This window comes from Ambystoma mexicanum, chromosome 5p (assembly GCF_040938575.1).
Source record: "Ambystoma mexicanum isolate Mex_15411 chromosome 5p, UKY_AmexF1_1, whole genome shotgun sequence".
In the NCBI taxonomy this organism is placed as follows: Eukaryota; Metazoa; Chordata; class Amphibia; order Caudata; family Ambystomatidae; genus Ambystoma; species Ambystoma mexicanum.
The window spans coordinates 634,301,621-634,314,845 of record NC_090930.1 but is presented as its reverse complement, the minus strand read 5'-3'; positions in this window follow the sequence as shown (position 1 = coordinate 634,314,845).

The following is a 13,225-nucleotide window of genomic DNA, read 5'->3' as shown; positions in this document are numbered from 1 at the left end:
ATAGTTGCAGGGTGCCACATGTTAGATACGCTCCTTTTGCAGATGACGGGCATAGAAATGGGCCTGTAGAGGCTATGGGATTGGTATGCACAGACTGTGGTACACAGTGTATGTGTTGACAGAAATGCAGAGGGTGCGGTTATGGCTGTGTTTTTCCCCAGCCACAGCATGAAGGTTTTAGGGAAGTTCGAAATGCATTGCCTGAAAGTGGAGTACCTACAATGAAGTGACTGATTTTGGTTTGTCTGTGTGACACTTTGGTGACACGCAATCATGGCCATATAATTGTTGTTCATTGTGGACGGAAAATTGCACAGCATGTTACACAAGTTTCAGTGCCGTTTGCTATGAAGGAGGCACTTGCCCAGGTCATGTGTTTGTTTCCAATCTCTTGCATAACTTTGTATCGGATTATGCAGACACCGATGTGGCTGCGTCATTTTTTATTTCGTCCGCAAATAGAGAAGCGTGGTGCATTGCGGAGAAGTGTATTTGTGCCTTTGTACGACATGTGCCAATGGCTTACTTCACACATGGTCATATGAAGTTTCACAGCACAAACACATTTCCCCAGCTATAATATTCATCTTACAATGCCTGCCATCCTGATTTCTGCACACCCCTTCCAAATTGCCTTGGTGCTCTTCTTCTTGAAAGTAGTGAAACATTGTTGTACAAAGTGTTGCGCACTGACACTCTTGAAAACACTGTGCAACATGTAAAGAAACCTCTTTCTTCAGCGACCCCCTTTCCAACCGGTTGAACTACAGTGTTTTGCACAGTGCCACACCTTCCGCCCTGCATCCGTTCATTGGAAAATCCATTGTTCATCTCTAAAAGGTGCTTTCTTTATTTTCCATTTTTCCTATCCCAGTTCATTTCCATTTATTATGCTCTTCTGACACACGCCACAGAAGGAACGGAAGGAAAGGCGCGGTACAGAAGGGGCAGCACCTGCATGGATACGATAGGGGCCGTGCCAAGAGATGGAATTATTGTGTGGTCCTCAACTGCATAGGCGCCAGTCATTGCCATGTTCCTGGAAGGACCCTTTACATGCACTTCCAAGTACCTTCCCTCTGTAGAGTAGCGTGTTGCAGTACATGCACAATACAATGCCCTTTGCCGGGTAAGGGTCTGTAGCGCGGCGTATGTTCTGAAAGGATGATTTCGAGCACTGCTGCCCTACTAGTTGCCCGCAGCATAGGTGCCAAATGATGTTCATGGAATTGCCCTACATAATTGTTGGAAGGATGGTAAACTGCCCACTGGTCCCTTGTGCTTTCATTTCAGTTGTCGTCACATGAAGTACAAACACTTTATGCTACACCATTAGTCTTAGAAGTAACATTCACGGAGATGCATATATTTTGGCATAGAATGTTTACAACAACAGGAAACAAAGCTTCATTTCTTGGAGCAGGAAGCCATTCATTTTGTGCGACCCATGCAGCTACAGTACTTTTCTAACCACTGCTAACATTGGTTGCGCTCTGCACATTCTGCTGTTTGCTTACTTGCCTTAACATGCACTAGTATGTGCGTGACAAAGCCACACCAGCTTTGTCATTTTGCAGACTCACTACAAACTGTCCCACCTGCAGTTACATGTTTTCTTTAACTGTATGACCCACTGGTGACCTTTTGACACTTTATGTCACACTGCTCAGTGCAGACACGATGGGCCTCATTACGAGAAGCGCAGTAAAAACGGGGTCATTACCGGCATGGAGGAACTAGCGGGTCCATGCTCGTATGACGCCGCTAATAGCGGTTGATTACGAGTGTGCGAGCACGCACGAACCCCCATGCCATTAATGGCCAATACCGCCATGGCGCTAAAGGCCCTCCAACCCCCCGATAGCGCCATCACGGGACCCGCCGATACCGCCTCCGCCTAGGAGGCACCCTATAATACAGACCCAGTAATAACATCATGCTAATACCGGGCTCGTAATACCGGACCCGGAAGTAACGTCATCACGTCGGAACAGGAAATGCGCCAGTGGCCATCTTTAAAAACACAATCCATTGCAATCCTCCAAAACCACCACTGCTACACAGGAGAGACCAGGGCCTATCTATAGAAAATGTCCAAGGCTACCAGAAAATCGAACCCCCGCCTGCACAAAAAGCGTTTTTCGGATGAAGATCTCAACCTGCAGGCGGACACCCTTGCTGCCCATGTTGAGGAGATCAACCAGCACAACCTGAAAAGGGAGGTGCAGCAACGAAAAAAGGAGATCTGGGAGGAGGTAGCCCGCACCCCACGGACAGTCAAGGATCGTAAAAAAAGTTGTGATGACCTCCGCCTCAGGGTACGGAACATCCTGGCCAGCAATAGGAGGGAGGCCATGGCCACAGGCGGGGGTCCCCACTCACCCACAAAACGTTCAGGCTGGGAGGAGACGTGCAGCACCTTCATACAGATGGAGTCCATTGAGGGCTTTGGGGAGACGGAGATGGGTGCTGCAACATCTGTAGATGGAGGTGAGTGACCCTGCAGATCCCAGTGGGGAAACCATGACGTAGCATAAGTGATGTGGAAGAGAGTGTAGGCAAGGCAATGCATGTCCCAACACACACATCAACATACACTTGTCCAGATGGAGGCCCAAACCCTGCCACACTGAAATGCATGCTGAGTGCCAATCCCATTATCAACACACAGCCAACACACCTGGACCGTGCACATGTAATACATCACACAAACCCCAATACAACGGCATGCCACCTGCCATGCAACATCCCTGCACTGAGACATCACAGCACATGCCAAAATACCCCTTCATACTACCCTGTGTGACACACCTGTAAGATATGAATGCATGATTAATGAAATTCTCCAAGCACCATATAATGCATCTTGCATGTAACACCATCACTGATGCCCTGCATCTCTTCTACCCCGCATCTCTTCTACCCCCCAGGCACCGATGGAGAGGATGCCAGTGAGGAAACAGCCACAAGGGCATCCACGTCCTGGCACACGACTACTCCTACAGGCAAGACCACCTCCGGGGCAGCCACACAGGCCACACCGAAACCCAGGGCGAGTGCCCAGGCTATGGCCGCACATGAGAGCCCTACATCAACGCCTGACACCAGGACCACAGAGCTGGCAATACCAGTGGAAGGCGAGGCCAGTGGCACACTGTCGGCAGAAACAAGCTCGGTGGGCGAGGCAGCAGCCACTGCCCCACTGAGCTACATTGAAACTGCAGTGGAGGAGTATGTGGACGAGGATGGACTAACCCATGTGGCATGTCCACACTCCCCAAGCCCCGTGTCCACCCCCCAACCCCACACTCAGGACACACCCATCAGCAGCATTGCAGATACTTTGCTCCATGATTCGGACCTTAGCCCCCCACCCAGAAAAGCACTGCCAATGCACGCCCGGTCCCAGTACCCTCAACCACTGCTGCTCCCACCACCAACTTTGAGGCACGGCTAGCAAGGGTGGAGGTTAGACAGGACTCAATGTTGGACCTTGTCCGACAATATGTTGCGGAGGGGGAGGACACGAGGCGTGAGATTGCACCGGCCATAACGGTAAATACAGCTGCCGTTAATGCCTCTGCGCTGATAATGCGAGACAGTGTGGGGGCCATCACGCAGGTCCTCACCTCTATCCTGCAGCACATGCAGCAGCCACAACCCACACCAGCCGTGCAAATCACCACAGCTTCCACCCCATCCACCACACCCCCATCCTCCACACCCGCTTCCTCTCCACCCTCCAGACTTGTGCGTCCATCAATACGTTGTGCAAGGCACTCAGAAATGCTGCCCCCGGACAACAAGAAATCAAGGAAATAGTGTGGGAGAACAATGGGAGTGGGTCATATGGTGTCAGTGGTGAATGGGTGTACTAGGGGGATTTCATTAGAGGTTTTGGAAGTTCATTGGGGGGTTTTGTTTTGGGATTTCATTGGGGGGGTATGGGTAGTTTTGGTGTTGTGGGGGTAGCACATTTCAATAGTTGATATCAATACACCCGTTGTGTGAAAAATCATTCAATGCCTGGACTTTGTTCAGTTCGTGTATATACATTTAATTTATGACAGTGCACAGTGCCCAACTCCTCACATTCCCTGTGTGCATGTCCACATGGAACCAGTGTATAATGTGTTGCTAACACATATCTATCTGTAACGCTCACCTGATTCCCGCAGAGGCGCCGGTCTTGACTGGGTGAATGCCGTATCTTCAAAGGTGATGTGTAACACACGGTTGGCTCTTTGGGCTGGACCTCTGTGCACCGTATGTTTGACTCGAAGAGTAAGATGTCCACAGATAGAAAATATGGGATTAATGAACTGGGGTTATTGGGTGCCTCTCTCCTCTTCCCTTTCTCTTCTCCTGTAGAACCCCAAAGGTTAACGCCCTCACCTTAGGTAAGTGAACGCCGAGCTCTCCATCTGCCTCGGGGCAGGGTGCCATAACCAGTTTCTTCACTGGATAAGGGTGCAGGCCTCTTGACCTCAGAGGACTGCTGTCCGTCGTTAACTGCACGAACGGTAAGTTCTGGGCACTTCAAATGTCTTAAAAGTCTTTTGTAATGATATCTCTTGTTTTGCAGGGTTCCAGCGATGGCGGATGGCGGGCTGATGAGAGTTGAGGATCGAACCCGCGTGAGGAATAGAAGCGCCTGGAAGCACGTAAGTAAGCGCTTGTAGCCTGCTTCACGATGCGCACTAACTGTCCCTTTTATCTTGCAGGTACAAGTTCGGAGCTTTAGAGAAGCTGAAGGGTGCTGGAATACCCACTGGATTCGGCGTGGGAAGGAGTAATGGCACGTGAGTAATAAAGTTGCCCAATGTCTTTAAACGCACCTTCTTTTGTCTTTCAGATGCGGGATGCAGCGCCGAAGGCCTCCGGAGCGTGCAAAGAGCTGGTAAGCTTTTGTCTTTCAGATGGCGGAATGCAGTGCGAAGACCTCCGGAGCATAAGAAGAGTAGGTAAGCCTTTGTCTTTCAGATGCCGGAATGCAGCGCAAGGCATTGGTGACAGCCGATGGACCAGGTAAGAGATGCGCTGCCACTGAAGACCGTAGTGCTAACCTGTTCTTTCTTTGTCTTTACAGGTGCTGCTGAAGACTGGATTCCAGGATGGTAAGCCTTTGTTCCCTTAGGCCCAGGATCAGAAGCAGAAGACACGATGAGCGTTCTGCTGCAGAGAATGCAGAATAACGCAAAGCAAGATTCATCCATCGGGTGTGGTTTAAATAGCCTCCTGTAGTGCTTAGGTGTCTCCTTCCACAGCCACGCCTAGGTAAGAAAAGAGTTCCTGCTTTCCAGAAGAGTTCCAGTGTTCTGAACCTAGGGAGTGGCTCCTGCCCCACCCAACAGGAAAAGTAGTCCCAAACAGAAGAGGATCAGGGGTTCAACTGGCAGGTAAGTAAGCAGCATGGTCTGCTGCAGGTAAGTCCACCCAAGCATTATGAGCCCGGCGCTTCCAGCGCTGGGACTGGACATCTTTATGAGCCTGGTGCCACTGGCGCCAGGACAGGGTCCAAAAGGTCCCAATTGGGACTGGCTGGCACTCGGAACCGGGGTTATGGGTCTGCTTCCAAGGGAGTCGGGCAAGTCCTGATCTTTTGGAAGCAGAGATCATGACACTATCGACGTCCCTGTGGGTCAGAAGTATTCGTCAATCAGTGATTGGCGTACTGCATGGCCATCTTGTGCATCATGTACTGGCAGCGGTGCTGCTTCTCCTCCGTCTTCATCCTCATCATCCTCACCCGGTGCATTCATGTCAATGCCAATGGTACATTTCTCCGGACGCACATGTTGTGCAACATGACACAGGCCATGGTGATCTTTGCCATCTTCTCAGACCTATAAAGGAGTGCTCCACCAGACCTGCTTAGGCAGCAGAACCGTGCCTTCAACAGGCCAAAGGTCTGCTCAATCACAACACGGGTACGGGTATGGACCCGATTGTATACCTCTTCATGGCTGTTATGCGGGTTCCGCACAGGGGTAAGTAGCCACGGCTTCAAGGGATATCCTCCATCACCTGCAACCGAATACAAATAGGTCTAAGTGAGTCACTCTGAGCTGCCACCTTCATGATTCACAGCCATGGCCGCAGCTATTTGCTGTTGACATGCACGTGTCCCTGTACGTATGAACAAATATTATTTAGATGCATTGTATACTGCAATATGGTGTGGTAGTCTGGATGCCGTTGTACAGATGATGCAGGGTGAATTCTTGCATGCTGATGTGGATGAACTGTGGTTGCAGGATGATGTTTAGCCTCCCATTATTGCTGTGTATACTACACTGTGCATGGTCACACTAGCCACATTGGCACAGTTGCAATCATGTTCAGTCATGCATTGCTTGACATACCCATGGTGGCCAGGTTGTGCGTCTTACATGTTGTCATTGATATACAGCATTGTTCCAATGTGTGCCACTGATGTGTCATGTTCAGGTTGGGAGGTTCAGGTCAGGAGTGTTTAGCTCTGCGTGCATTCTCCACTCACCGCCCATTCCCACCCTGGAGTATGCATCCTCCCACCTCACAACCCCGATGCACTGCCATGGGCCAGTCAGTCAACTCAGCAAGCACTAAGGCACTTCGTCCAGCATGTCGATCCATGTGACAGGGTAGCGTGGAGTTACGCAGCACCATGGCATCATGTGTCGATCCGGGATATCGGGCGCAACAATGTGTGATGATCTTGCTGGAGTCACATATCATCTGCACATTGATGGAATGTTATTGCTTGCGATTGCGGTACACCGCCTCTAGGGCATGGGGGACTACCAACTCTACATGGGTGAGCCGAGGGCACCAACACAATTTGGCATGCCTGCCAGTGCATGGAAGCCTACTTTGGTGTCGGCTATCTCCTGGGCAGTCCGTGGTAGGGATATGTGGGTGCTTGCTTGCTTCAGGAGGGCATCCAGCACTTGGGTAAGCATGCGTCAAAATAGTGGTTGTGAAATGCCATGCAGCTGGCCCACTGTGTGCTGGTAGGTGCATGTGGCCAGGAAGTGGAGCATAGACACCACCTTTAGTAGCGGGGGGATGGCAGTGCGTATTTCTATGAGGCTGATGATGTCGTTGTGTATCATGTCCACTGTGATGGTGATGGTGTCCCGGTCCAACTGGTACAAGTTGTGGATCTGCTCAGGGGTTAGATTGAATGGACTGGGTCTGATGCAATGGATTGGTGGCTGCCTGCGAGGTACTATTGGCTGCACTGGTGGTAATTGCTGGCCCTTTCTCAACCTCCTTTTCCTCCTGCGTCTCCTCTGTGCTGCCTGTTGCTGTTGTTGCTGTAGTTGTGGCAGCATAGGCATGTTCTCCAGCCCCATGATTGCAACAGCTAGTGGTATCATTTTGGTGTAGGAAGGGGTGTGATTTGTGGGTGTACTCATTTTATACTGGACAGGCACCATTGACTCCACCTGTGGTGATTGTGTGCACCTGTGGCAGTAGCCTTGACCTCAGATTGCTGTTTACGGGTGGTCTGCGATGCCTGTATGGCCGCCATCATGCAGGCCCTAATTACCACCTTAGGGATGCCAGTAATTGCATGCCCGTGTGAGTTGTGATGTCCTCCTATTACCGGCATCCCAGTATTTACTCCACGAAGGGGCGTGAGGATGTGCGCGTGCCGGTCTGAAGGGGCACGGTACGGTCAGTGGCGGTATTGGCAGGTTGTCAGGTCGTAATGCGCCGGGCCCGTTAACGATGCCTGTATTACCATTCCGCCTTCCTTTTTTCATTACCTCCATTCTCGTAATGAGGCCCAATGTGTCTGTTTCATAGGTCATTGAAAGGCAAGCAGCACATCAGTCAAATTAATGCCACATTTAACACGCCCACGTTACACTGCAGGTTGCTGTTCCTTGTTTACCAACAGGCGTCATGCAGTCAGGCATGCTTTAGCCACACATTGATAGGTTTGCAGAGCCACCCACGTAGTCAGCAGGAGTACTTGAAAGGCAGTAGCCTAACGTATGCATTCGTAGTGCTGGCAACAGGGGTGGTGTTACCAGCACACAGTGGATGACTTATGCATGGGTATAGGTGTACAACGCATACATGTGCGCTTCCACAACTATTTAAAAGTGCATTAGACAATGCGGACAGGCAGCCACTAATGGAGTCCTGAAGATACTTGCTGTGTGATTGCACATACGCCGATCAGGTGCAGTTACCCTAGGAAATGTCCATATTGCTCATCTGTAGTCATCTCTGCCAGTACTGTGTGGCACAGATTCACCATGCAATGTTAACACAAAAACAGAAACTATTCAAACACTCAACAACATTTACCATGTACATCTGTAATTGCTAAGATACACCGACACTATTCAGAAAATGAAGAGGTAGCGCAAGTGAATACATACACCACACAATTTGGCCTTTATCATGAGAGCAGCCAAGGAATTGGTAACAAATTGGTGTTAACGGGACGTTATGGTTCCGTTGCAGTACCAAACAGCTATTATCTTAACAAAAACAGTGTTAAAGGGACGCTATGGTTAAGTTCCACTAGTAAAAACCTATGCAATGCAATTGACAAACGTTGTTACAGGGACGCTTCATCCGGGTGGGGGGCAAAGTTATAGGGGGGGTCCCAAAATGTGTGGTTTTTCCCATAGACACAATGTAAAAGAAAATTGGCACACCTAGAGCCCAAACCTCTGGATGGATTTTCACTACATTTGCGGCAGGACTGGCAGCTTGGTCTTGATAGCGTGCTTTTGTAGATTTGGTGTGAATTTGTCCAGTTGTTTTTTTTTTAAAATGGCCAAGAAGTAGGCACAAATAAATGTGGGATATCTGGTTTCGGTCCATGGGCTCAATTTCCTGTTCACTCCCGGGTCGGGCCTCCGATTGGCCCAGAGAGCAGTGTGAGGTTGCGGATATTGGACGCACCCGCTGATTGGATGATGAAAAGCGTGAAGTGCATCACACTTCTTGGAAATGCCTGCCATTTTGGATTTGTGGACAGCCGCCATTGTCTGCAAACACTGCGGTAAAACATATTAAAAAACACAACATTGCACTTGTCAAACTAATGAAACAATCTCTGGGCAGGTGAGGCGTAATGAGGATGGGATGGGATATGGCCATAAGTAGCCACAACAACAGGTGTTTTTCATCCCCGAAGTCCGCAAAAAGTCTGGTTGTTCGGGTACAGTCCTGTGATGTTCGCGAACATCTCAGATGTTCGGGCATCTATGGCTATTTATTAATTACATGGTTGGTGAAAAGCAGTTCTTGGATGGCTTATATCATTGCCGCCACTCAAAGAAACTGCATGAAATTGTACAATATCATTCTAGACCTGACCCTGAATGGTTCAGCAAAGGTTGGTGTTGTTTTGGCAAGAGGGAACAAAAGCACAGGGGGTCCCAAAATATTTGAAAGGCTTATAAAGGTGGTGCCATTTGAAAAATCTACATGCAGGTTTGCACAAACATTTGAGACCCAGAATTGAATGGATTAGCAAAGTTTAGTGAGATTTTGTTAAGAGGGGGCAAAATAAAAGGAAGGGTCTTAAAATGTTTAGATGTATTATAACTGTGTTGCCATTTGACAAATGAGCACTCTAGTTTGCAGAAAGATTATAGACCCAAACTTGAATGTTTGTGCAAAGTGTGAATGAATTTTGTCAAGTGGGGGTTAAGTTATATGATCATTTTATGTACATACATTTTGACACTTTTCAAAAAATAAAACATGGGCGAATTTGCAAACTTGTGCAAGGAGCATTAGCAAGCACCTCAAAGCATGGTTTTGGAAATGTGTCTGTGTTTTATTTTTTGAGAAGTGTCATAATGTAGGTACAGAAAAAAGTGATATGCCTTTGGTGACTGGGCAGTGGCCAGATTGTCTGGGTCATGACCCAGACTATCTGGCTGCTGGCCATGACCATGAAGGACCAGCAATGGGGTTTAAGTCAGGATTGCCAACAGGGAGCGGCTATGTATTTACATTTTTTGAAATCAGGATAGTTTTGAATGGGGAAAGAAAATCTGCTCCTGGGTACAGGTTGAAGTGATTGATGGGATTGCAGCAAATATGTAAGAGGAGGATCAGCAAGAACTCCAAAACATGGATTTGCAAATGTGTCCTGTGTTTTATTTTTTTGAAAGAGTAAACATGTAAGTACACAACACAGTGATATAACATTGGTGTCTGGGCAATGGGTCTGGCCGTCAGCAAGGAGAAATGTGTACTGTAATGTGCTTATTGATTATGATGCATGGCTGAAGTGGTAGGTTTGAATGGGAAAAAAAAAATTCTGCTTGGGGTTGCAGCCTAAAGTCATGGACTAGATTACAACAACGCAAAGAGCATCAGCAAGGGCTTAAAACCATGTTTTTGGAAATATGTCTTGTGTTTTATTTTTCAAAGTGTAAGAATGCAAGTAGAAAAGCTAGTGATATGAATTTGCTGTCTGGGTAGTGGCCCTGGCCATCGGCAAACACAAATGTGTACGCTGATTTTCTTATTGGGGAATGCAGCATGGCCGAAGCCCATGCCCAATGGATTTGGAACTGGCCACGGCTGCAAGCTATGAGCTCTGGTCATTGGTCACATTATTAGGGTATAGCGGACAGTGAGCTTGGATGCAGAGTAGGTGCAGTGAATAATAGGGGTGGTTAGGTGGGGCTGGGGTCATGGTCGAGCCTTATGTTGTAGGCAATTGAATGATGATTTGCATCCACAGGATGCGCCGCTGATAATGACAGACATAAGCATGTGTTGCAACAAATGTTTCTTAAATGAGATGTATAGTTATTTGATATATATGGAAAGAGGAATTAGTGATAACTTATAAACAGTGTATTAAGATCATGAAACATATTCACTTATAAAAAAAAAACTCTTAAATTGACAGAAAAACATTGTTAACCCCTTAAGTGCCATGGGGTCCCCTCCCCCCCCCCCCAGTGCCAAGGCCTTTTTTGGTGATTTCTGTATGTCACCATTCAATGCCTTGTAACTTTTTTGTTACATGAGATATCTCGGCCAAAGAAAATATAATTTGTTTTAGAACATACTTTATGAAACACAATTTCTAATAGATGCACACATATGTTTAATTGTGTGACCCATATAAGTAGTGCATTGTATGTAATATGTTGAGAGTTGTGAGAATTCAAAGGTAAATCTGATTTGATGAATTGAGTAGGAAGGTAGTTTTCGGATGTGTTTGGTGGCTAGATGTGTGACTGCTGGAAGGTGCCAATTAGGGAGTGTTACAGAGATGAAGGTAAAAAGAACAGAAGGACTTCCCTGTGCATTGGCATCCATTGACGCTGCGGTAGACCGTGGACCGTGATATGCCTTCCGGGTTCTTTGACCAAGTCCTGTGTCTGCTGACATTTTGAACGTTTGTGGACAATAGTAAAAGCAAGTGGGGAGAGTCATGTTTTATGATGGTGTAATGTGAGTGTTTGTGATATGGTTAATTTCTATTGTTATGGCCATGGCTAGTGTCCAGGCCAGGCCCCCAAGAATCTGGACACTGGCCATGTCCACAGTAATATGTGCATAATAATGATGGCAATTATATAGGATGTAGATGGAAGGGTACTATTGAAGTGTATACAGTATTTATAAAATGAATTAATGGAATTGTTGTGGCCATGGTTAGTGTCCAGATTCTTAGAGGGATGGCTGCAGAATATGACCACAAGAATCTGGACACTGGCTGCGTGCACAATTATTTGTTGTCAGTCATTATAACCACAGTAAGAGGCTGAGATTGTAGGGCCTTATTGAAGTGTGTACAATATTTATAATCCTCCCAGAGATATGCACACTGGCCATAGGTACAGTGGTTTGTCCTGCAAGATATATTTTGGGGTTATTTTAATGTGGTGTCAGAGAGTTTTGGTTTTTGGAAGTGACACGCTGCAGAGGACAGTGCTGCCAGAGAAAGTCTGTCTACTATCTTCATTCTACTGCCTGGGAGGAGCCTTTATATACTCTGACTCAGGCGGAGCACTCAGAGAATCAGAGTATTTTGGTGGTCTGGTGTGCGGGTGCAGGAGCAGCGGCCCGCTTCCTCTCCTGAAATCGCTGGTGGAAAATGAACAGAAAGTCAGCAAGTGGAATCATGTCAGTCCTTCTGAAACCCAGATGTGCCTCCAGGTAAGGTGATACGCCCTGGGGACCACCCTGCAGACGCTGTGAATGTGCAAGTTGCAGAGAGTGTTAAAGACTCAGGGGGGGTTTAAACACACTGCCATGAGTAATCAAGTGAAATTTGTGATGGCTACCTGTAAGCCGTCCTTTCCTTCTGTGCTCTGCCTGATTTTGAACCCTGGGAAAGGCTATAGGAGCCTACTAATCAACACATGCTTTCAGCAGAGTTCCCCCTACCGGCCAATTCACCTCAGCATCCGACTTCCATTGTTGACATTATTCCTGACAAGATTGGTGAAGGGAAGACTCTGACAGGGCCATGTGCCTGTTCGAAACTCCCCTCAGTGTTGGTATTAACAATGAAGTCAGTGAATGACCCCTTCGATCAAAATGCCTCATTTAGCATGGAGGAGGAGGAGCCTCCAAGAATTATGGATGGAGAGGATGCAATGAACGTACGGGACAGGGGATTCAAAGTGTGGAGGTTGGGCACAGATTCACTCAGTGACCAAATTGGAAATAAAACGGATGGTCCATCTAAAAGAAACCTCAACAACTCAAAAATATCAGCTAAATTGACCAGAGATCTGACTGCTCTGACTGAGAAAATCTTTTGCCAAAAGTGGAAAAGCCTGTAGTTAATCCAGGAGAAGCTGACCGCTTTACACCAAGAAATATCCTGTGTTGACATGAGTGTGGAGTGTATTCTGATCCTCTCCCTCGGGAATCCGTCCGAGACCTAGTCTGCTTGTAACACCAAGATTGGAAACAATGGGCTTGCTCTCAGTAATCCCTCGGATTGATAAAGAATGTGTGACGGACAGTGGGAGAAATGGTTGGAGGAAAGTTAACACTGCAAACACTGACCCTGTAAATAACAGTCCCGGTGCAGCTTCATTCCCACAGGATCTGAAAGATTCACCTTTTGAAGGGAGACCCCCCACCAGTAGCTCTTTGAGCTCATCTGGAATGAGCTCCCATGCCTCTTCTTGGCAAACTCGGGAGAAACAGAAACGAGAATATATTCCATCAAATTATTAATTAAGCCATATAAAACTAGTGCTGGTGCCAGCTTTTATGATTACCC